The sequence below is a fragment of the Hippoglossus hippoglossus genome, chromosome 22 (genome assembly GCF_009819705.1).
Source record: "Hippoglossus hippoglossus isolate fHipHip1 chromosome 22, fHipHip1.pri, whole genome shotgun sequence".
NCBI lineage: Eukaryota > Metazoa > Chordata > Actinopteri > Pleuronectiformes > Pleuronectidae > Hippoglossus > Hippoglossus hippoglossus.
This window is the reverse complement of record NC_047172.1, coordinates 1,250,710-1,264,824: the sequence shown is the minus strand read 5'-3', so window position 1 is coordinate 1,264,824 and position 14,115 is coordinate 1,250,710.

The window sequence follows — 14,115 nt, the reverse complement described above, 5'->3', positions numbered from 1 at the left end:
GTCGACGGCCCCCCCAGGGTCTCAGAGCAGTGGAGGCAGCAGGTGGAGGATGTGTCAGCGTCAGGCAGCCTCACGCTGCACCTCTTATCTTCAGATCACCAGGGAACGTTCACCTGTGAACTCAGTAGTGAAGAGGAGACGCATTTCATCAACAGCTACGTGACGATAGAGGAAGGTAAGATCCCATGAGACGAGAACTGATTGATGAAATCCTCAGAGCGACTGTCAGACCTTAGGCTAGTGCAGTGAGCCCTGGGTTCCTCCTGGTGGAGCAGATCCCCCAGGGCTCCGTCCTCCAGCTCATCAGGAGCATCATGTCCACATGTTGTCAGGAGAACATACAGGAACGAGGAGGCCACACACACACACACACACACTACACTTTACACTGAAGACACATCACTGCACTTTGTTGATGCTACAGTTCTACTCTCTGAATTACAGGTTTTTCAGGTTCAGTTGCAGTAATTGTGGTCTTAGTACTCGTGTGTGTAGCATTAGGAGCTGGAGCAGGATTATACTACTTTAAAATACTAAAGGTAAATATTAATATTTACAATAATTCTGCTGTTCATTTATTATGTGTTGTTTCTTCTAATGATTATTTCTTTTGAACAAACCCAAAACAGACCATCCACAAATCAGATTCTACAGAGATGAAACCTTCACAGTAAGTTTACTGTATATTCTGTACTGAGAGTTACAATATTCTGCTCTAAAGAATAACCCTGTTGTCATGGAGATGCTGTAAACTACTTTATTCTTGTCACGTTGCTCTAACAGCTTCATCTCAGCTGCATCAGCAGACACATCCTAAAGCATCAGTTTCTGAGAGTTCGTTCAAAAACCATATCGATATTAGAGTGAAAGAAAATCTGATACCGATATATCGGCCAATAAATTTATGAAAAAGATTTGACAATGATTGAAAATGTCCTGATGTTTGATAGTTTCACATCTTCTGCAGTTTGTGTTTATGACTGATGAAGAATTAAAATCCAGGAGATTAAGATTTCAGCAGCTCTGAATTTTCTTAATTTTATTTACAGGTCCCACATCGAAGAAAAGTATAAGTACACGAAACATGAAAATAAAGAAATGCTGCCTGAGTTAAAAAAAGACTTGAGCTGGATGGAAGCAGAGACAACTGAACGTCTCTGCTGGGAAACCAAGGACTAAAGACTCTTCTGGAAGACGGGTTTGGGATGTAACCTTTACTGAATTACAGCGCCCCCTGTAGTGTTGATGAGGTTTCTAAGATGCGACAGACGCAAAACTGAAAGAAAAATACAAGTACGTCAGGATGAAGAAGAGGAGCCAAACACATAGAAGATGAAGACGTCAACTTGGAAAGACGAGGAGATTCCAGAGATTAAAGCAGAATTTGTGTTTCTGCACTGGAAAGAATGTACATATTTGTATTTTATATCTGGCACTGTTTTGTATTTGTACATATTTTTATGAAACTTTACTTCGACTGTTATGGCACATTTAATGTTTTATTAAAATGTATTTTTGTAAATCTGTGTGGTATCTTTCTGTATTTGACACATTTAGGATTAAAGCTTAAATACAGAACAGAGGAGGACCGCTCATGACTTTGGTGAACTTCTATCTTGTCCTCTAGCGCCACCTGCAGTTCCAAGCTTCCATTTATCCACTGAAATCTCTAAATGAATCTACAAATGTCTTCTCCTCTGGCTCCACCGTGTGGTCACTGATGGTTCCAACACTTCCTGAGATCTTCTGTTGTTCCTCAGGGGTCTTTAACTAAAATTGCAAAGAGGTCCAGACATCAACCCTCCTCCCCTTCTGGGGTCCGGATAATTAGAGACGTACAAATATGGGCTCTGACTAAATCAGTTTAATTAACATTTTTATTGCACATGGCTGCTTTTGTAACAACACAAAATCAAACACAAACTGGCCAAAACACAATGCCTATGCTGGACAAACATGAAACACAGTGCAATAAACATTCTGTCTTGGAATTTGCATATCGTCTACATTCCTTTTAACCATAAAGATGTAACTTCCTCAAAGACAAACATGTAAAGTGCTTTAGGTTGAACTGAGCTGAGGATTGGGCTCAGGGCCGTTCTCAAACAGGTGTGTAAATGTTCATTAGTCGTTCTTGAACCGTATTTGGTCTTAATAATGTTAAGTGTTGAGAATGATGATTCGCATCTGTATGTGGAGCCAGACATCGTCAAGGGGTGTTCTGCCACTGTAGTGAGACCAGGGGAAACTCTCTCAGGTACAGTCTGTAGCCAGGAGCTGGCAGCATCACTAACTCCACACTGCTCTTGCAGATCAACAAGCTCCATCTGTAGAGAGGCCATATCTACCCACTTGAAGGTCATTTTAGCCTCCTGTGAAAACGAGGTCACATTTTGACCAGAAAAGGATTCTGAATGAGAAGGACCTGTTCTCCCAGGCTGAAGTCATCAAAACGATCACTGAAGATTCCAATCAGTTTTTGTATGAACATGAGAAGAAATATCTCTCTCACCCTGAATTTGCTTCATTGCGGGAAAATGTGCAAAGTTCTCTTGGAGATCCACTTTGAAAATCTCCAACTTCCGCTGGAGAGACTGGACAGCTGCTACCAAATCACACAGAGTTGTTCCTGCCCTGCAGTTTTAGGTTGAGGTCATTTAGGTGTGAGGTTATGTCAACTAAAAAGGTCATAAAATCATTTTTTCTCTCATCTTCCAAAAACTGAGCAAACTGTCTGGCCTTATGATTCTTCTGTTGTTCCAGGAACGTTTTTATTTCATTTCTAACGGCCCAAACGCGTGCTAGAACTCTGCCTTTGCTCAACCATCTAACATTGCAGTGCAGCAGGAGGTCATTTGAATTTGCATCAACTTCCGTCCAGAGTTCTCGAAGGAGGCGATGTTTATGTGATGACGATGCCCTGAGGAAGTTGATAAGTTTCATCACAGTATTCATAACCTCTGCATCCTCTTCTGAAAAAAAGCAGAACAGACGGGTCGATTTGTTGAATTATTTCTGTCAGTTCCTTCTTTTCCATCCAGAAGTGTCTCGGACACAGCACAACACTCTTTAACGATGCTCACATCTGTAAAGGGCTTTTTAATGTTGTCCCAAAACCCACTGTATTCTCAGCGAACACTCGTCTGTCCGCTGTTGTGCGTGGATCGCTCACACTGGGCTTTGGGCTCATTCATTCTGCGGGTCCTTACCTCGGACTGCTGCGGGTCCGAGTCTTCAAAGTGTCTGTGTCTGGTTTCATGATGGACTTTTAAATCGCCGCTTTTGACAACCGCACCAGACTCAGTGGTGGCAGTGGACAATAACTGTGGACTATAGTGGCATCCGATCTTGATGGTGGATCATGATCTTGCTGGCTGCTGACCATGGACTATGATTACAGCAGGACTGCTCGATACATAGTATTTCTCCTCAGACACTTGACCATTAATGACATTAATCCACCAATTCACTGACCTTCAGTTATACTTCAAAATGTTTACCCTAATCAATGCTGCTAAAACCTTTATCTTGATGTTCTCCTTTACACTTGACATCCATTGCACTTCTGTCCGTCCTGGGAGAGGGATCCCTCACATGTGGCTCTCTCTGAGGTTTCTACGTTCTTTTTTCCCTGTTAAAAGGGTTTTTAAGTAGTTTTTCCTGACTCTTGTTGAGGGTTAAGGGCAGAGGATGTCACACCATGTTAAAGCCCTATGAGACAAATTGTGATTTGTGAATATGGGCTATACAAATAAAATTTGATTGATTGATGATTGACTCAGAGCCAATGAGACGCAGCGGTGTTGTTGAGCTCACTGCGGGAAGAACAAACACACACTCGTCTGTCCACTCTGCTCGGAAGACTCGGTTTTCAACGTCAACTTTCCGAACTTTTGATAACGCCACATTTCGCAATCATCCGTGTGTTTGCGCCTGCGTGCTTCTCTCTACCGGGCAACACGTAGGACCCAAGCGGCTCCGCTGGGCTGGCGTCATTATGCCTGATGAAAAGTCTCTTAAAAGTCAAACAAGGCCGCCGATGTATTTATATACAGTAGTTCGTGTAAAGCCATTTACTAATATTATCTTCACAAAAACCCTCTTACATTATTTTTATTTCTGCAACAATGTGAAAACTGAAAACACTGTAGTATATAACCTTACCTTGAAGTTGTCTCCAACCGTCGATGAGAAAATGGCTTAAAGGGGACATATCATGCAAATTCCACTTTGTTAGTGCTTCTACAGGTTAATGTGGGTATCTGGCTCATGTCTACCAACCCAAAAACTCTGGGGAAAAAACACTTGCGCGTTTTGTTATAGTTCCTCTCAGTCAGAAACGTCATGCTTGAGCGACTCGATTGAGCTTCCTGTGTATTGTGTCGTAACAAGGTACTGGAAGTCTCCCTACATGGCCTTGGCCCACCCCCCACCTCATCCCCCCGTCCCCCCACACTCGTTACGCCGGGTTTACACATGTGGCATTTGTCTGGATCGTTGGGACTGGGAGGCTGCAGCAGCTGCTGCGAGGCAGCGCAGCGGCGTTCTCAAGCGCGCAGCCGCCTGGCTGTTCACACGGGACGAGCATTTCTCCGCGCTGGTCAGCCCCATAGACTGTATATACAGTGGGGCAAAAAAGTATTTAGTCAGCCACCAATTGTGCAAGTTCTCCCACTTAAAAAGATGAGAGATGCCTGTAATTTTCATCATAGGTACACTTCAACTATGAGAGACAGAATGGGGGGAAAGAATCCAGGAAATCACATTGTAGGATTTTTAATGAATGAATTGGTAAATTCCTCGGTAAAATAAGTATTTGGTCACCTACAAACAAGCAAGATGTGTGGCTCTCACAGACCTGTAACTTCTTCAAGAGGCTCCTCTGTCCTCCACTCGTTACCTGTATTAATGGCACCTGTTTGAACTCGTTATCAGTATAAAAGACACCTGTCCACAACCTCAAGCAGTCACAATCCAAACTCCACTATGGCCAAGACCAAAGAGCTGTCAAAGGACACCAGAAACTAAATTGTAGACCTGCACCAGGCTGGGAAGACTGAATCTGCAATAGGTAAGCAGCTTGGTGTGAAGAAATCAACTGTGGGAGCAATTATTAGAAAATGGAAGACATACAAGACCACTGATAATCTCCCTCGATCTGGGGCTCCACGCAAGATCTCACCCCGTGGGGTCAAAATGATCACAAGAACGGTGAACAAAAATCCCAGAACCACACGGGGGGACCTAGTGAATGACCTGCAGAGAGCTGGGACCAAAGCAACAAAGGCTACCATCAGTAACACACTACGCTGCCAGGGACTCAAATCCTGCAGTGCCAGACGTGTCCCCCTGCTTAAGCCAGTACATGTCCAGGCCCGTCTGAAGTTTGCTAGAGAGCATTTGGATGATCCAGAAGAGGATTGGGAGAATGTCATATGGTCAGATGAAACCAAAATAGAACTTTTTGGTAAAAACTCAACTCGTCGTGTTTGGAGGAGAAAGAATGCCGAGTTGCATCCAAAGAACACCATACCTACTGTGAAGCATGGGGATGGAAACATCATGCTTTGGGGCTGTTTTTCTGCAAGGGGACCAGGACGACTGATCCGTGTAAAGGAAAGAATGAATGGGGCCATGTATCGTGAGATTTTGAGTGAAAACCTCCTTCCATCAGCAAGGGCATTGAAGATGAAACGTGGCTGGGTCTTTCAGCATGACAATGATCCCAAACACACCGCCCGGGCAATGAAGGAGTGGCTTCGTAAGAAGCATTTCAAGGTCCTGGAGTGGCCTAGCCAGTCTCCAGATCTCAAGCCCATAGAAAATCTGTGGAGGGAGTTGAAAGTCCGTGTTGCCCAGCGACAGCCCCAAAACATCACTGCTCTAGAGGAGATCTGCATGGAGGAATGGGCCAAAATACCAGCAACAGTGTGTGAAAAGCTTGTGAAGACTTACAGAAAACGTTTGACCTCTGTCATTGCCAACAAAGGGTATATAACAAAGTATTGAGATGAACTTTTGTTATTGACCAAATACTTATTTTCCACCATAATTTGCAAATATATTCTTTAAAAATCCTACAATGTGATTTCCTGGATTTTTTTTTCTCATTTTGTCTCTCATAGTTGAAGTGTACCTATGATGAAAATTACAGGCCTCTCTCATCTTTTTAAGTGGGAGAACTTGCACAATTGGTGGCTGACTAAATACTTTTTTGCCCCACTGTATAAGGTCAGCCCGCGATTCTGCTTTCTCCGCTTGTTGTTGTACCTGTTGAATGTCGGGGTTCGGGGGTAAATGATGGTCTTCATAGCCCCCCCCACCCCCCCCTCTCTTTCTCTCTCTGTCTGTCTGCTTGTAGTGGGGGGGCAGAGGGGGACATTTAATTATGTGATTGGGAAAATTAAAACTCCAGGACAACAGAAGGGGAATACAAAGTATGGGATGCATATTTGATAATTTATATCATATAAAATATGTAATATATATCGTTTAAAATGATGGGGGGGGGGGATCTGGCTCATTAGCATTTAAAGGAACAGGCACTCAAAACAGGTCACTCTGTGGAGGGCTGTTTTATACAGGGTAAAAAGGAGCTGTTTGAAATGATCCTTGTGGTATTTTGACCAAAGTATGTTACAGACATTTCATTAAGACCCCAAGGAACCAGATCAACTTGTGTTAAAATGGGCATGCTATGTCCCCTTTAAAATGCAACAAGCTGATGTTACTGCAGTGCAGTGCATGCAGTGTTACGGTCACATGCTCTCAGAATCACTTTGATCAGTGTATGAACTAGTTTAAAGTTCTGTTCATGCAGATGAAAATGAACTAGTTCACATTCATATGTAATATTTTTTTAATTGTCAATTAAGTTCACGTTCATTTGTTGACGAGTCGTTTTCCTGATGTTTAAATGCAGCCTCATGAAGCTCAGAACAAACCAACTGCAGCTTCTGCTCTGATCACTGATCAGCTGAGACCAGAGGAACTCGGGTTTTACTGTTTCCACTGTTCTTCTTCAAAGTCACTGACCGACTGCTGCACGTGAACGAGCTCTGACGTCACTGCGCGGCTCTCAGTGAGGGGTGGGGGGTGAACAGCACAACAGTTATAACAGGAGATACTAAGTCAACATATTGATGAGTTAAATTATTTTATTATTCTTTATCATGTGTGAGTCACATGTTTATTAGAAGCACAACATAATAAAAACAAAACAATGTAAGGTTTGATTCAACAGAACAACCCCTTCAGGTTTGATTATGATATATTCTCAAATCTTTATTATTTATATGGATTTTAATGTTGATAAATGTAGTTAATTTTAAATAGTTAATAAACAGTTAAATAAAACGCTCATTGTGTTTATACATAATCTGAAGTAATTAGTTACTTTAGTGGACTGAACATAAACATGATTCTCTGAGTGAAATGTGACGTTTAAAGTAAATCATCAGAATCTTACTTGTACTGTACTTGAGTCAATGTACTTAGTTACTCCAGACTAAAGTAATAGTGCTTAAGCGTCATCTGCTGAATCCTGCAGCTGCTCAGCTGGTGAGAAGGTGAAGGGCGCCACCTAGTGTTTAATGGAGGAAACAGCTGGAGGAATGAATATCTTCATATTATGATTATTAGAGTGTTCCCCCCTTTTTTCATATTTTTGTTTTGGACTAATTATCCGAGCACATATATATATGTATATATATAGAACCTCTGTTATCCTCTGTTTTAAAAACTTAGATTGTGATTACTGAATTTGTTTTATTGCCCAGCTCCAGTTTGTACGATTATAAGTGTGAGACTGCTATAATAATAATAATAATAATAATAATAATAATAATAAACCAAAGTAACACGTGTCTCACAATATAAAAGTGTAAAGTGAGACAGACAAAGTAACAAGTAGGAATTTAATGTCATTAAATAAAATGAGGGGGGGGGGCCGGGAGAAACGGCTCCGAACCACGGCCGCTAATCACGCATTACAGTCCACGCCATCACGTGCAGCGTGTCAGTGTCACTGCGCACAGACTGATCTGTTCAGGTCAAAAACAGAAACTCTTGTTTCGCTTCAGATCGTATAAATCTCTCATCTTTGCAACATCGAAGACATCAAAGGAATCTATGACCACCCCCCACTGTGACGTCATACAGATGCGAAAACCTCGTGTTTTGATGGCGCGTAATCAAACGCCACCTAGTTTGAATCTCCATGTTGTTGAGATGACGTCATTTAAAGTTGCTATGATCGAACATGTAACGTCAAAAATTGGCGACTTCCTGTTGCGTTTTTCCATAACGCTCCGCCATAACGCCTTTTTTGTGCACAAAAAAGGCGTACTGTTGTTGTACTGTTCCTAGAAAAAAAAAAAAAATCGTTTATTTTGATAATTGAATTCAAAAAGTGAAACTCATATTATATAGATTCATTACACACAGAGTGAAATATTTCAAGCGTTTATTTATTACAATTTTGATGATTATGGCTTACAGCTAATGAAAACCCAAAATTCAGTATCTCAGAAAATTTGAATATTGTGAAAAAGTTAAATATTGTAGAATCACGATGTCCCACTCGAATCAGATAATTAACTCAAAACACCTGCAAAGGTTTCCTGAGCCTTTAAGTGGTCTCTACGGCCGGGTCAGTGGGACACACAGTCATGGGGAAGACTGCTGACTTGACAGTTGTCCAGAAGACAGTCCCTGACACCGTCCACAAGGAGGGTAAGCCACGCAAGGTCACTGCTAAAGACGCTGGCTGTTCACACAGTCCTGCATCCAAGCATATTCATAGAAAGTTGAGTGGAAGGAAAAAGTGTGGTAGAAGAAGGTGCACAAGCCACAGGGATAAGCGCAGCCCTGAGAGGATTGTGAGACCAGACCCAACCATGCAGACGAGCTGAAGGCCGCCATCAAAGCCACCTGGGCTTCCACAACACCTCAGCAGGGCCACAGGCTGATCGCCTCCGTGCCGCAACGCATTGATGCAGTGATTCATGCAAAAGGAGCCCCGACCAAGTATTGAGTGCATATATATATATATATATATATATATGAACATACTTTTCAGTAGGCTGACATTTCTGTATTAAAAATCCTTTGTTTTATTGGTCTTATGTAATATTCAAATTTTCAAATTTTCTGAGATACAGAATTTGGGGTTTTCATTAGCTGTAAGCCATAATCATCAAAATTAAAATAAATAAACGCTTGAAATATTTCACTCTGTGTGCAATGAATCTATATAATATGAGTTTCACTTTTTGAATTGAATTATCAAAATAAATGAAGTTTTCCATGATGTTCTAATTTATTGAGATGCACCTGTAACAAAAAAGCCGTACTGTTGTTGTACTGTTCCTAGAAAAAAAAAAAAATCGTTTATTTTGATAATTGAATTCAAAAAGTGAAACTCATATTATATAGATTCATTACACACAGAGTGAAATATTTCAAGCGTTTATTTATTTTAATTTTGATGATTATGGCTTACAGCTAATGAAAACCACAGGGGGACAGAGAGGAGGCACAGGGGGACAGAGAGGAGGCACAGGGGACAGAGAGGAGGCACAGGGGACAGAGAGGGGGCACAGGGGACAGAGAGGAGGCACAGGGGGACAGAGAGGAGGCACAGGGGACAGAGAGGAGGCACAGGGGACAGAGAGGAGGCAGAGGGGACAGAGAGGAGGCACAGGGGACAGAGAGGAGGCAAAGGGCACAGAGGAGGCACAGGGGGACAGAGAGGAGGCACAGGCGACGGAGAGGAGGCACAGGGGACGGAGAGGAGGCACAGGGGGACAGAGAGGAGGCACAGGGGACAGAGAGGAGGCACAGGGGGACAGAGAGGAGGCACAGGGGACGGAGAGGAGGCACAGGGGACAGAGAGGAGGCACAGGGGACAGAGAGGAGGCACAGGGGGCGGAGAGGAGGCACAGGGGACGGAGAGGGGGCACAGGGGACAGAGAGGAGGCACAGGGGGCACAGGGGACAGAGAGGAGGCACAGGGGGCGGAGAGGAGGCACAGGGGACAGAGAGGAGGCACAGGGGGCACAGGGGACAGAGAGGAGGCACAGGGGGCGGAGAGGAGGCACAGGGGGCGGAGAGGAGGCACAGGGGACGGAGAGGGGGCACAGGGGACAGAGAGGAGGCACAGGAGGCACAGGGGACGGAGAGGAGGCACAGGGGGCGGAGAGGAGGCACAGGGGACAGAGAGGAGGCACAGGGGGCACAGGGGACAGAGAGGAGGCACAGGGGGCGGAGAGGAGGCACATGGGACGGAGAGGAGGCACAGGGGGACAGAGAGGAGGCACAGGGGGCACAGGGGACGGAGAGGGGGCACAGGGGACAGAGAGGAGGCACAGGGGACAGAGAGGAGGCAGAGGGGACAGAGAGGAGGCACAGGGGACAGAGAGGAGGCAAAGGGCACAGAGGAGGCACAGGGGGACAGAGAGGAGGCACAGGGGGCACAGGGGACAGAGAGGAGGCACAGGGGGCGGAGAGGAGGCACAGGGGACAGAGAGGAGGCACAGGGGGCACAGGGGACAGAGAGGAGGCACAGGGGACGGAGAGGAGGCAAGGGGGGCGGAGAGGAGGCACAGGGGGCGGAGAGGAGGCACAGGGGACAGAGAGGAGGCACAGGGGGCACAGGGGACAGAGAGGAGGCACAGGGGGCGGAGAGGAGGCACATGGGACGGAGAGGAGGCACAGGGGGACAGAGAGGAGGCACAGGGGGCACAGGGGACAGAGAGGAGGCACAGGGGACAGAGAGGAGGCAGAGGGGACAGAGAGGAGGCACAGGGGACAGAGAGGAGGCAAAGGGCACAGAGGAGGCACAGGGGACAGAGAGGAGGCACAGGGGACGGAGAGGAGGCACAGGGGACAGATAGGAGGCACAGGGGACGGAGAGGAGGCACAGGGGACGGAGAGGAGGCACAGGGGACGGAGAGGAGGCACAGGGGGACAGAGAGGAGGCACAGGGGGACAGAGAGGAGGCACAGGGGGCACAGGGGACAGAGAGGAGGCACAGGGGGCACAGGGGACAGAGAGGAGGCACAGGGGACGGAGAGGAGGCAAGGGGGGCGGAGAGGAGGCACAGGCGACGGAGAGGAGGCACAGGGGACGGAGAGGAGGCACAGGGGACAGAGAGGAGGCACAGGAGGCACAGGGGACGGAGAGGAGGCACAGGGGGCGGAGAGGAGGCACAGGGGACAGAGAGGAGGCACAGGGGGCACAGGGGACAGAGAGGAGGCACAGGGGGCGGAGAGGAGGCACATGGGACGGAGAGGAGGCACAGGGGGACAGAGAGGAGGCACAGGGGGCACAGGGGACGGAGAGGGGGCACAGGGGACAGAGAGGAGGCAGAGGGGACAGAGAGGAGGCAAAGGGCACAGAGGAGGCACAGGGGGCCAGAGAGGAGGCACAGGGGACGGAGAGGAGGCACAGGGGGACAGAGAGGAGGCACAGGGGGACAGAGAGGAGGCACAGGGGGACAGAGAGGAGGCACAGGGGACAGAGAGGAGGCAAAGGGGACAGAGAGGAGGCACAGGGGACAGAGAGGAGGCAAAGGGGACAGAGAGGAGGCACAGGCGACAGAGAGGAGGCACAGGGGACGGAGAGGAGGCACAGGGGGACAGAGAGGAGGCACAGGGGACAGAGAGGAGGCAAAGGGGACAGAGAGGAGGCACAGGGGACAGAGAGGAGGCAAAGGGGACAGAGAGGAGGCACAGGCGACAGAGAGGAGGCACAGGGGACGGAGAGGAGGCACAGGGGGACAGAGAGGAGGCACAGGCGACAGAGAGGAGGCACAGGGGACGGAGAGGAGGCACAGTCTCTTTTTCTTCCTTTTAATTTTACTTTAACTGAAATGTTCCTGTGAGATGATGATGTCATCGTCTGTTGGATTAATGAATCATTTCTACACGTCAAGAAACTTTGACAGGAAATAAGATCTGTAGTAAAATATATAAAAGTTTTAGTTGTAGCAGTCAGGTGGAGAGAGTTTATATATTTTGCTTAATTTCACACAATGATTTCTCTATGGTGTTAGAGTAACTTTTATGATAGAGTAACTAACTTTATTTAACACTAGGGAGAAAACAAAATTACATGATATATAAAATGGATCCAGAGTTAATTGAGAAAGCAACATAAGACTATAAGAAATTTAATAGAGAAGGGATTGAAGATGAGTTTAATAAAGTTTTCAAACAAGAAAAGAGAAGCAGTGAAGTGTAAGAATATGTAAAAGTACTAAGTCAACATATTGATGAGTTAAATTATTTTATTATTCTTTATCATGTGTGAGTCACATGTTTATTAGAAGCACAACATAATAAAAACAAAACAATGTAAGGTTTGATTCAACAGAACGACCCCTTCAGGTTTGATTATGATATATTCTCAAATCTTTATTATTTATATGGATTTTAATGTTGATAAATGTAGTTAATTTTAAATAGTTAATAAACAGTTAAATAAAACGCTCATTGTGTTTATACATAATCTGAAGTAATTAGTTACTTTAGTGGACTGAACATAAACATGATTCTCTGAGTGAAATGTGACGTTTAAAGTAAATCATCAGAATCTTACTTGTACTGTACTTGAGTCAATGTACTTAGTTACTCCAGACTAAAGTAATAGTGCTTAAGCGTCATCTGCTGAATCCTGCAGCTGCTCAGCTGGTGAGAAGGTGAAGGGCGCCACCTAGTGTTTAATGGAGGAAACAGCTGGAGGAATGAATATCTTCATATTATGATTATTAGAGTGTTCCCCCCTTTTTTCACATTTTTGTTTTGGACTAATTATCCGAGCACATATATATATGTATATATATAGAACCTCTGTTATCCTCTGTTTTAAAAACTTAGATTGTGATTACTGAATTTGTTTTATTGCCCAGCTCCAGTTTGTACGATTATAAGTGTGAGACTGCTATAATAATAATAATAATAATAATAATAATAATAATAATAAACCAAAGTAACACGTGTCTCACAATATAAAAGTGTAAAGTGAGACAGACAAAGTAACAAGTAGGAATTTAATGTCATTAAATAAAATGAGGGGGGGGGGCCGGGAGAAACGGCTCCGAACCACGGCCGCTAATCACGCATTACAGTCCACGCCATCACGTGCAGCGTGTCAGTGTCACTGCGCACAGACTGATCTGTTCAGGTCAAAAACAGAAACTCTTGTTTCGCTTCAGATCGTATAAATCTCTCATCTTTGCAACATCGAAGACATCAAAGGAATCTATGACCACCCCCCACTGTGACGTCATACAGATGCGACAACCTCGTGTTTTGATGGCGCGTAATCAAACGCCACCTAGTTTGAATCTCCATGTTGTTGAGATGACGTCATTTAAAGTTGCTATGATCGAACATGTAACGTCAAAAATTGGCGACTTCCTGTTGCGTTTTTCCATAACGCTCCGCCATAACGCCTTTTTTGTGCAACTGGTATATATGAATATATATATACCAGTATATGAATATATATATACCAGTTGCACAAAAAAGCCGTACTGTTGTTGTACTGTTCCTAGAAAAAAAAAAAAATCGTTTATTTTGATAATTGAATTCAAAAAGTGAAACTCATATTATATAGATTCATTACACACAGAGTGAAATATTTCAAGCGTTTATTTATTACAATTTTGATGATTATGGCTTACAGCTAATGAAAACCCAAAATTCAGTATCTCAGAAAATTTGAATATTGTGAAAAAGTTAAATATTGTAGAATCACGATGTCCCACTCGAATCAGATAATTAACTCAAAACACCTGCAAAGGTTTCCTGAGCCTTTAAGTGGTCTCTACGGCCGGGTCAGTGGGACACACAGTCATGGGGAAGACTGCTGACTTGACAGTTGTCCAGAAGACAGTCCCTGACACCGTCCACAAGGAGGGTAAGCCACGCAAGGTCACTGCTAAAGACGCTGGCTGTTCACACAGTCCTGCATCCAAGCATATTCATAGAAAGTTGAGTGGAAGGAAAAAGTGTGGTAGAAGAAGGTGCACAAGCCACAGGGATAAGCGCAGCCCTGAGAGGATTGTGAGACCAGACCCAACCATGCAGACGAGCTGAAGGCCGCCATCAA